The sequence below is a fragment of the Argiope bruennichi genome, chromosome 10, assembly GCF_947563725.1.
Source record: "Argiope bruennichi chromosome 10, qqArgBrue1.1, whole genome shotgun sequence".
NCBI classification, from domain to species: domain Eukaryota; kingdom Metazoa; phylum Arthropoda; class Arachnida; order Araneae; family Araneidae; genus Argiope; species Argiope bruennichi.
Window position 1 is genome coordinate 64,282,477 of NC_079160.1, and position 10,246 is coordinate 64,292,722.

The following is a 10,246-nucleotide window of genomic DNA, read 5'->3' on the forward strand; positions in this document are numbered from 1 at the left end:
TTTGAAAAAAATTTATTTTAAGAAACGAATTTTTATGAGAGAAAATATTACGAATGTTTATTTGAATCACATTTTATAGTAACAAAGAACTTATATTGCTTAAAAATATTCTAGAAATTTTCGTTTTATGATGAAACATTTAAATATTTTAAAAGATAACACCTAACACTACTCTTTTATATTTAGTTCCTTCGAATCATATAAAAATTAAAATTTTAAACAATCAGATTAAAAGCATTTGGCTTTTTGTCGAAAATCTGAAACTGAATTTACATCTTAAAATTTATCACGAGGATAAACGAAAAAACAAACAAACAAAAAAAAGCTTAAAGGAAACGCCTAATATTTTATTCATTATTTTTTTAAAAAATAGGAAAAATTTCCATTTTTATATCTATTTGATGCATATATATTAAACGAAAGAAAGAAATATTTACATATTTATAGACATAATTTCGAACACTGAATTGAAACATTTGCTTTGCATTTTAATATTATTCCCATTTTTAATTATAAAGAAATGACAATTTAGACATGTATGTGTTCGTGTTGACACTTTACGAGATAGGCCATTTGGTCTAAAGCATTCAAATATAGTATAAATATTCTTTGGTAGGGGAGAATATGCTCCTTGGGACACATTTTTTTAAAAATTTCCAACTGATTGTAATTTATTAAAAATTTAGAACCAAATTGGCTGATTCCCATAATAACTTTCAAATTATTATGGCTAAAAATAAGTTTTTGCCTCTTAAAAAGGTTGAGATTAGCTATGAGCTATTTTAATGCAACTATTAGTAATTTTTTTAATGCAAAACAATGCCATTTAACTAGAAATGTCACCTCCTTTTAGAAACTTTCCTTTTTTTCTACTCATTAAAAATTTTCATTGCAAGATAATCTAATTAAGAAACAGTAACCACAACTAAGTAACTTAAATTAAAACTTTAGAAATAAAAGTAATTACTTCGATTTAAGTTTATAAAAAACATTGTTTCTTTCTAATTTCACAGATGGTTGAAATTGTTACCAACGTTAATTAGTTCATCAGAAATTAATTGAGATTGCGGTCTGTTGTATTCTTTATTTTGAAGATCTCTTAATCATATAAACGCTACTTAGCCAATTTTATAACGATTGAATAAACGCAAATTTAAATTCTAAATAAAGATTTGATATCACTATTTAAAGCATATTCAAATGAGGGATAAATTAATAGAATATAAAAAATAAAAGAAACAATTTTGTAAAGAAAACTAATCTAAGTCTTTCTTTCTTTAATAATTTTTGTGATTATTTTCATTTAAAATCGTTTTAACTTTTCTGAAAAGCAATACATTTTTCATGTCTACTCTTTCTTTTTTAAAAGAATGTTGAATTAAAATTATTTAAAATGTTTGCGAGAAAATAATTCTTTGTTATAACTACATAATTTATTTTATTCTGCTTTAAATCTTTCAGACAAATTGTTTTTTTTTGTTTTTTACTGAAATTTTATTTTGTGTTACACTTAAACAAAAAAATGCCTTCCAACTTTTATTGAAACACCAGAATCACAGGGAAAAAAGGCAAAAAGTTTAGTTTATTGATAAGAAGAAAAGAAATCACAATCTAAGGTACGAAAACATTAATTTTTTTAACCGTATTCATTCCAACTTTTATTGAAACACCAGAAGAAAAGAAATCACAATCTAAGGTATGAAAAACATTAATTTTTTTACCATATTGTTTAAAAAATGCTGAAAACAAACAGTATGGAATTCTTTATTTGAGGTACCTGGAGTAATTATGTTGTCAATTCTGTTGACAATGAAAATAAAGGATCTTTTGTTCCACCGAAATGCATTTTTGAGTTGTAATCAATGAAACAAATATCTCAAAGAATACTAAAGATGTTAGTTTTCTACTACATAAACTATGCAATAATTAATTACATAATATTCCTCTTTTAGTATTTTGGTGTTTGTTAGAGCTCTTATAGAAAGCTCTGTGACGGATTTCTAATGAATGTCAATGGTGCTTTGAAGAGTTTTAGTTCTTGAAAGTATGCATTCGCATTTTCTCGTATTTTGACACACCTATGTCTTTATTTTTTTGCTTTCACTTAGTTTATAATTTATAGAAAAAGTCTTTATCCGTCTTTCTTGTATCTTATTAAAATATCAGTAACAAAGAATATGGATTCATCTGTAATATTTGTTTCTATCTGTCATTAGTAACAAATGCGCAATCGAATTATTCGTGCTAATAAAATACTAATTAGAAAAACAGAGGATTAAGTAGTTAAATTAAAAAAAATTAGTACAAAGAAAAAAAATTCCTTTATGGCATGATTAAATTAATTGTTCTAAATTTAACTTGAGATTTTTATCAAACAAGTTAAAGAAAGCTAGTTTTAATGCTGGGAACTAATTATTCTTTTTTATTATTTCTTCTCATTTTTATTGGCAGTAGTTAAATTTCCAAGATATCTGTTTCTTTTCCTTTAATGCTAATATGTTTCCTATAAGAGGAAATATCTTATCTCATTTTATCACTAAATATGCCATAAAGATTTACCCTTCTGAAACAAATGTTTGACCTGCATAGAGCTATATTAGAAAGATCCAAACACATAAAAGTAATTACATAGTTTAATAACATGTCTTGGAATCTAGATAATGTTTTCGCCAATACTACCTATAAAGAAGTTTTTTTTCCATGGAGCTATATAAGTTTGAGCATGAGGGAATATTTTTTATACGATAAGCTGATATATAATTAAGATAAGTGAATAAGTTGAAATTGAATTACTGGCGAATGTATCAAATGGATTTTTATTCAACATTTTTAATTCCTTAATATATTATTTTATAAAACGTTTTGCGAATGTTATTTCCACATTCATTTTTTGAGAAATAGTTCCATTTCTTTTTATCTCTAAATGATTTATCTTCACAAATATTACATTTTATCAATCTATTACTCGTTAATTAAAATTTAATTCGTATCTTTTGTTCAAATGCGATATAATAATTTCCCAATGTGTTTGACAGCTCCGGAACTGAAGTATCAGGATTATATTCTTTTAAAAATGTTTATTAACTGTTTTAATATTCTTTGGTAAAAAAATGTTAAAAGTTCATTTTATTTATCTGTCCATTCTCAGTAATTAAATATTGGATCGAAATATAGTCTATTTGTTATTTCAGGAATTAAGGTTTTATAGATGTTTCATTCAATCTATTACTAGAAAAAAGAAAATAACTTTATTTTTTTCTGCTGAACTTTCATTCTGAATGCAGTCACATAAACAAAATAAATGGTTTAATATCTTTTTGAAGTCATTAATGATAATTCTGCAATATGCCAATATCCCATTATGCATGAAAAGAGTAAACTAGTAAGTAATTAAATAAAAAAAAGCTATATTTTATATTTATAAAGCTATATTGATATTTCAGAAGTCCGTATTGGTTTAGTAAATATAATAATCCTTAAGGAAGCAAATTAAAAAAAAATCACCTTATTACCTTTTAATGATATAAAAAAAAGTTAAGGCATGCGACTGTGTTAGAATTTTCTTTTTTTAATCCGTTCAAAAATAGTTATATTTTTGAATATTTGCATAGAAAAGATTTATAAAACTTCTATGAAAAAATATACCAGTTAAATACCAAAAGTTTTTTTAAATGAAAAAAAAAATAGCTTTCTTTTTGCTAAAAAGAGGTTTAAAACAAAACTCTTCTTGTTTAGAGGTTTATTAACTGATTTGCATAAAATTTTGAAGAAAGCTTAAGAAATATATTATCTAGTTTCAGAACGGAAACAATAAGCTGAATTTATACATTCCTTAAATATTGGGATTCGACAAATAAATAACAAGACATTTTCAATTCTTTCATTTTGTGAAGCATTAAAACAATTATAAAATATTTTTAAATGAATAAAATGCTTATTCTCTAGTTGAATTGCAGAATAAATTGAGAAATTGCGATGCAAAATTTGAATAAAAACATGCATGAGATTTTAATTTATGAGGTTTTATATAAAATAAAAAAGGTTTAAGGATAATTTATGGACATAAAAATGCATCAGAGTTAATAATAATTTAAATGTTTTCAATTGCAAAGAATGCTTTTTTTTAGAAAATTTAATCCAAACATCAATTTTTAATAAATTAGTTATAGAATAAAGAAGAAACAATAAATGTTTAAACTCCAAATGAAATTCATTTAATAGCAAAATTTTTCACATTATTATCATTCTTAACATATTCTCTACTAATACGAACTAACTCAATTTCCAACATGCAAAATCCATTTATTACACTTAGTAAAAGAATTCATTTTTGTTTTCGACACATAATAATGAGATGCAAATCTTATTTGCCATATTTGATTGAAGATGGAAATTTATTGATTTTCTAGCGGAGATAAAGGAAAGATTTTAGCTATGCATCGAGAAAATCTAATTATCAAGAATGGCAATTTTACACATTTGTTATTACCAGGAACATTTGATGAAGAGAACGAGATTATGAATTTAGATACACGAACTTCATTAGGAATAAGGAGTTGTTTACTGAAAAGCAAATTTGTACAAAATATAAATTCGCTGCTATCAAAATAAAGAGATTTGTATAAGAGTAGGAATAATTCTCAGTCATTTTGTTTATATTATATTTTTCAATCATTAAATACATTGATGCTTGATTTCAAAGTGTAATAAATATTCTTGTAAACAAATATGACATATTCTGTCGGTTTGTTCCACATCATTTTTTTCTTCTGTAAAGGAACGAAAATTGCTGAAATTAGTTCAATTATGAAACTGTTGTGATCTCAGTATTTCACGGATTATCTTTTGTGCACATTTCATCAAGTGAAAACTACAAGCACGGACTTTAAATTAAGAGGTGTTTATTTTCATAATTAATATTTTTGCTGGAAGAATTATAATTGACTATTGTTGTTGTTTCTTATGGCACCGCACTTGCCATGGACATGCCCGCTGTTACGAAGACAACGATTTTAAGCCTGTGGGGGAGCGTCTCTTGTTTTTATAGTAGTGCCATCGGGGGCCAAGAGAACGACTTAGCTACATACACGTCACAACCCTTTTTACGGGGCGGACTTCAGTCACGCATTTCATTCACCTGAATGAGAGAGCGATCATCCCTTATCCAGTACCCCCGGTGGTATTACCACCACGGGGGTACTGGATAAGGGTGGTGACCACAAAAGATTTATACACGCGCCAGCCTCCAAGCACAGGGGGAGTCTTCGGTCGGCGGTGTTCAAACTCACAACCTAAGGGACGCGAATCCAACGCTCTACGAACCAGGCTATCCCGACCCATAATTGGCTTTTGAATACATTATTCTTATCAACGTTGAGGTAGTAATCTTATAGATAAAATTACTACTTGTATTTTAAACTACAATTGTAATGGCTATGATGAAGAATTGGAAAAATAGAGGGTTGTTTAATCACTTTGAGTTCTATAAAGCATCTGTCCTTTTCGCCTTTTATATTCCCTTTTGAATTTTAAATTTAACAAAATACCTTTGTTTTTCGAAAATGTGCAAGTGAAAGAAATTGATTATTTTTTTAGTTTTGTGAATAAATTCATTTTTTTACTGAGTTTCGCTTCACATATTCAAAAGAGAGAACCATAAAAATCAGATTTTATTAAGAACGGAATTATTTCATTTTTATTTAAAACTAGTCTTCTTTTGAATAATCAGGTAGTTTTACTTGAGATATTGATTATATTTAAATCTAATTTCATCATTTAGGTAAAACTTCATTTCTATGATTTCATCAAATTGTCAGTCACTAAATCTGTGATATTGTAAATCCTTTACATAAGTTCTTCTCATAAACTTTTTAATGTAGACTAATCCTATAACATTATGATGCTTTTAAAAATGTTAATGCCCGATTCATATATATTTTCTTAACTTTCGTTATTGCAAATTCACTTTCTTATCCGTCTCGCAAACTCTATAGATATTAAACAGCATTGGGAGAAAATCATAAGATTAAGTATTCGATAAAAGAATGAAAATATTTTGAATTTCTGGCAAACAATAAAATTTATTATTGTAATTTAGACAAAAGATTATTTTAATTTTTTTATTTCAAAAAAGATAAATAAATTTGTGCGACTATTAAATTGGCATAGTTAAAAAAAAACTACTTTAAAATTAACCATGAAAGATTTTTTTGTGCAATAATATTTTCGGTTATAGGGGAGATTCAGAAAGTTTAATTTTCAAATATTAAAATTTCCAATTCAAATTTTAGGAAACCGTTTCAAATTGCATATTTCCATCTTTCTAGGTATATATATGTGTCAAATTTGGTAGCCGGAGATTTAACTTTCCGGCTTGTAGAATGCACACACATATGATAGAATATTATTTATGAATAGCTGACCGCACATATGATAGACACATTATTTATGAATAGCTGAGATATAAATAATTTAAATGTTTATCAAAAAGCTAAAAAATAAAAAAAAAAACATTTAAAAATTATAAAAACAACAACAAGAACATTGAAGGCATTGCCTAAATTCTCAATAAAATTACATAAAAATCATGACTATACAAAGTATATTTGTATATGTATTATATATATTTTTGTATCTTTGATGTATCTTATTGTGTGATGATTTGAAGTATTTATTTTTGATTTATCTTTATTGATATTGTGTCTTTGGTGTTTCTTAATATCTAAACATATTTCATTTCTCAGGACAGACAGAACTAGCTCTCATTTGTCACAGTCTTCCTGTTAGTTTTTATTCTGCTATTCCTCGTTCTAAGAATATTTCTCCAAATTTTGTAAAATAAAAATTATTTAGTTTCTGTTAACTGGCGAAGATTTATTCTTTGTCTTTATCATTAACATACTTTTGAACTTCGAGCCAAGAACCTGATGTGCTAAAATATTAAAGAAACGTCACTGGAGAAGGTATTTTTGACGTTTTTCTCGATCATGGCTGATGTAACAGAATTTCAGCCAACAGGAAAATTCTTTTGATCAACTTAGATTAGGTTTATTAGTTTAAGACATTTTTCCTGCCAAATTGAGACTTGGCATTTTTGCTTCTAGCCAGGTAGTTAAATATTGGCTTATATATTTGTTTGAAAGTGGAAAGATGAAGTTTACGTTTCCTAAATAAAATGATGACGAAATTTATTTTCTCATCAGTATAGTTTTATTTTATTACTTTATTCCAATAAGGGCACAACAAATATTTGGTCGAAAAGTCTCCAGTTTGGTGGTTATTTCTTCCCATTCTGGTGGGCATAATAGCGGCTATAAAATTAACTATTCTATGTTGATGATGGAAAAGGTCTCCTAAGGGAAGGGCTGCACAGTGACCGGTGAAGGTCCTAAGCCCTTTACAATAGTTCCCACAAATGCTGTTGTGACGTCCAATCAGCGGTATAGCAAAAAGAAAGTGTAGATTTCCTTATCCACATGAAATGTTATTGGACAATTTTGTTCGGAGCGCTCCAATGATATATTTCTTTATTTCCTATTATTTATCTTAAAACTGTCTATTTTCGAGCATTGAAGATATAGTTAAAATAGTAAAGTAGTCATTTTGGTAATAATATCTCCATTAGCATTACATAACTTATTTCATAAGAAGTGACGTTTTACAACAAGCATGACAATAATTAAATAATTCATTTGATTTTTAACTTCTCAAATGTCGATTTTTCCAAATGATTTTAGGTATAGCTTAAATACCAGATGGCTTAAATAAAACTAAATATGTAACTACTTTTGTCATTGAGATAGAAATTTCGTTTTCCTAAGAGTACCATTTGAAAACTTATTCTATAAGGTATCTCATAAACCCACCATATTAATCATGGGATCAAAGACACGAGAATGAATTTATGAAACTAGGTAATTCCATCCAGTTTCGAGAACGAAAAGCAGATAAACATCCCAAACTCCTCCTGACTAACAGAATAATGTTCCTTATGAATCAGAGGAATGTTCCTCTGAATATTTCTAAGTTCTCTTTACAGAAAAGTGAAATTTACTGAATTTTTGAAAAGAATTTATTGCTCTTGTGGTTATTTGTTTAAAAGCTTTTGTCACTGTTTTCATCACAAACTTGTTTGAACACGCGGGAGTCAACTATTTAATCTCTAAATTGAAAAGAAAAATGGCGCTCCCACAAACAATGTATTCGTGCAACTGCAAATCTGTCTGCATTCTGAACTGTCTTAATTCTAAATGCAGTCTAATTTAGAAATTAATCTATTAATAAAACAGGGAAGCATTCTAATTATTTTAGAAACAAAGTGAAAGACTGACAGAGATTTGTATCTTTTTCAAAAATATTCAAAAAGGGTTAAAATACTTTCGACTTGTTCCGTTTTCCAGTAGTTTTTTGAAAAATTGTTCTTAATTCTGCAATAGTACTAAAATGTATTCACAAAAATGTACTGAATGTGATCGCAAAGTGCATTTTTATTTATCCTGAAAATAAAACAACCGAAAGAATTGTTGTAAAATAGAAAAATTAAGTAGAAACTATATATGGAAATAAAATTGTTATCACTGAAATACTTATTTTTTTATGCTAAAGCATATAAAAACGTGTCTATTGTAACATTGTATTCTTAATTTATTTTAAGAATAATATAAATAATTTAAATGATTTTTAATAATCTTATAAATGTATATATATATATATATATATATATATATATATATATATATATATATATATATATATATATATGTATGTATATTTTTTTTCTTTGAGAATACTTATATCCAAACATTAACTGCATGTCCAATTTGGTAATTCTAAGATCAAACATCTATATAACACAGTATTTTGAATGAATATTAACATGTGTTACGGATACTATCCTAATCTACATATTTAATCAAGAATTTTAAAGATATTTATAAATTAAAAAAAAATTCTAAATGCTTTTTGGACATTTCCATTTATCTTGGTTTAATAATACACAACGAAAATTTCTTTAGATTGAATCCGAATTCCTGCGTGAACAAATAGAAAGCTTAATAAAATTTCCTTTGTCAAGTTAATTAGTTTATCATTATTATATGGATATTAACTAATCAAAACAAAATGGAAACTGGATAAATATGAAATCAGATGGTTTATTGATTAAGACAGAAAGAAATCAAATAATCAGCATTCAATTATTTTTATTGGAGAAAAAATAACCGTTGTCTTTGGGGATATTAATTTCAACAGTTCAGCTAAGTTATTGCGAATTTATTAGATAATATATTTCTCTGACAATGGACTGCGTTGTTCCGAATTGCGATTCACATGTCAAATTGCAGTGTTTCCTTTATTTAGTATTGTATTTACTTATTTTATTTATTAGAATCTTTTTCAGAGATTGATTTACATATTCATTTAATAATCTTCTTTATCTATGAGAAGAAATGATAGAATATTCGTATTCAAATTTTTCTTAGGTTAGGATTGAAGTCTCATGTTTTGTTTTAAATAAAATGGACTTTTCTTTTATTGAAGAATTTCACTATTCCAATGAATTGTCTTATTTATAAATGAAAAGAAATATGCATTGAACTTCTATTCTTTTACTTCTAAATAAAACTCTTCTTTTAACATTAGTCAATTTAAAATAATTTTGTTTTTTTTGTTGATAAAAATATGCAGTCTCTTTGCAAACAGAAATAAATTATGTATTATTTCCATTATTATTGATTTTACATTAGTTATAAAAACTTCAATAAAATAAATTTTTAAGGATTAATTTTAAAATTTTAATTGGTTTTAGGGATTTGTAATGAAAGATTTGTATTTCAATTGTTTGGAATCTTTTTAAACCTGTTTCATGTTGTAAGTAATAAACATAATTTTTATTATCCATGTTTAATTATATAATTTATCATATTTATACATTATTTAATTTATAATAATCATATGGGACAATTTCAAAATTATGGAATTAAAGGGTACAGTTTTAAAAGGTATATTTCTTGAGTAGGGGTGACCGGGGCAGTTGGCACTAGGCTAATAACGCAGTTAAAAGCCACTAAATGGCAGTAGAAGTGGGAACAGAGTGAACAGGAAGCATGACTTCATACGCTCAGAGGTTTTTAGTCGGTTTCATATGAATCTGCTGATACCAGAAGTCAAATTGACATTTTTTGCTTGAAAAGTAATTACTTACCACTCACTTGATTTTCATTTAGAGTATACAATGAAATATTAGCAA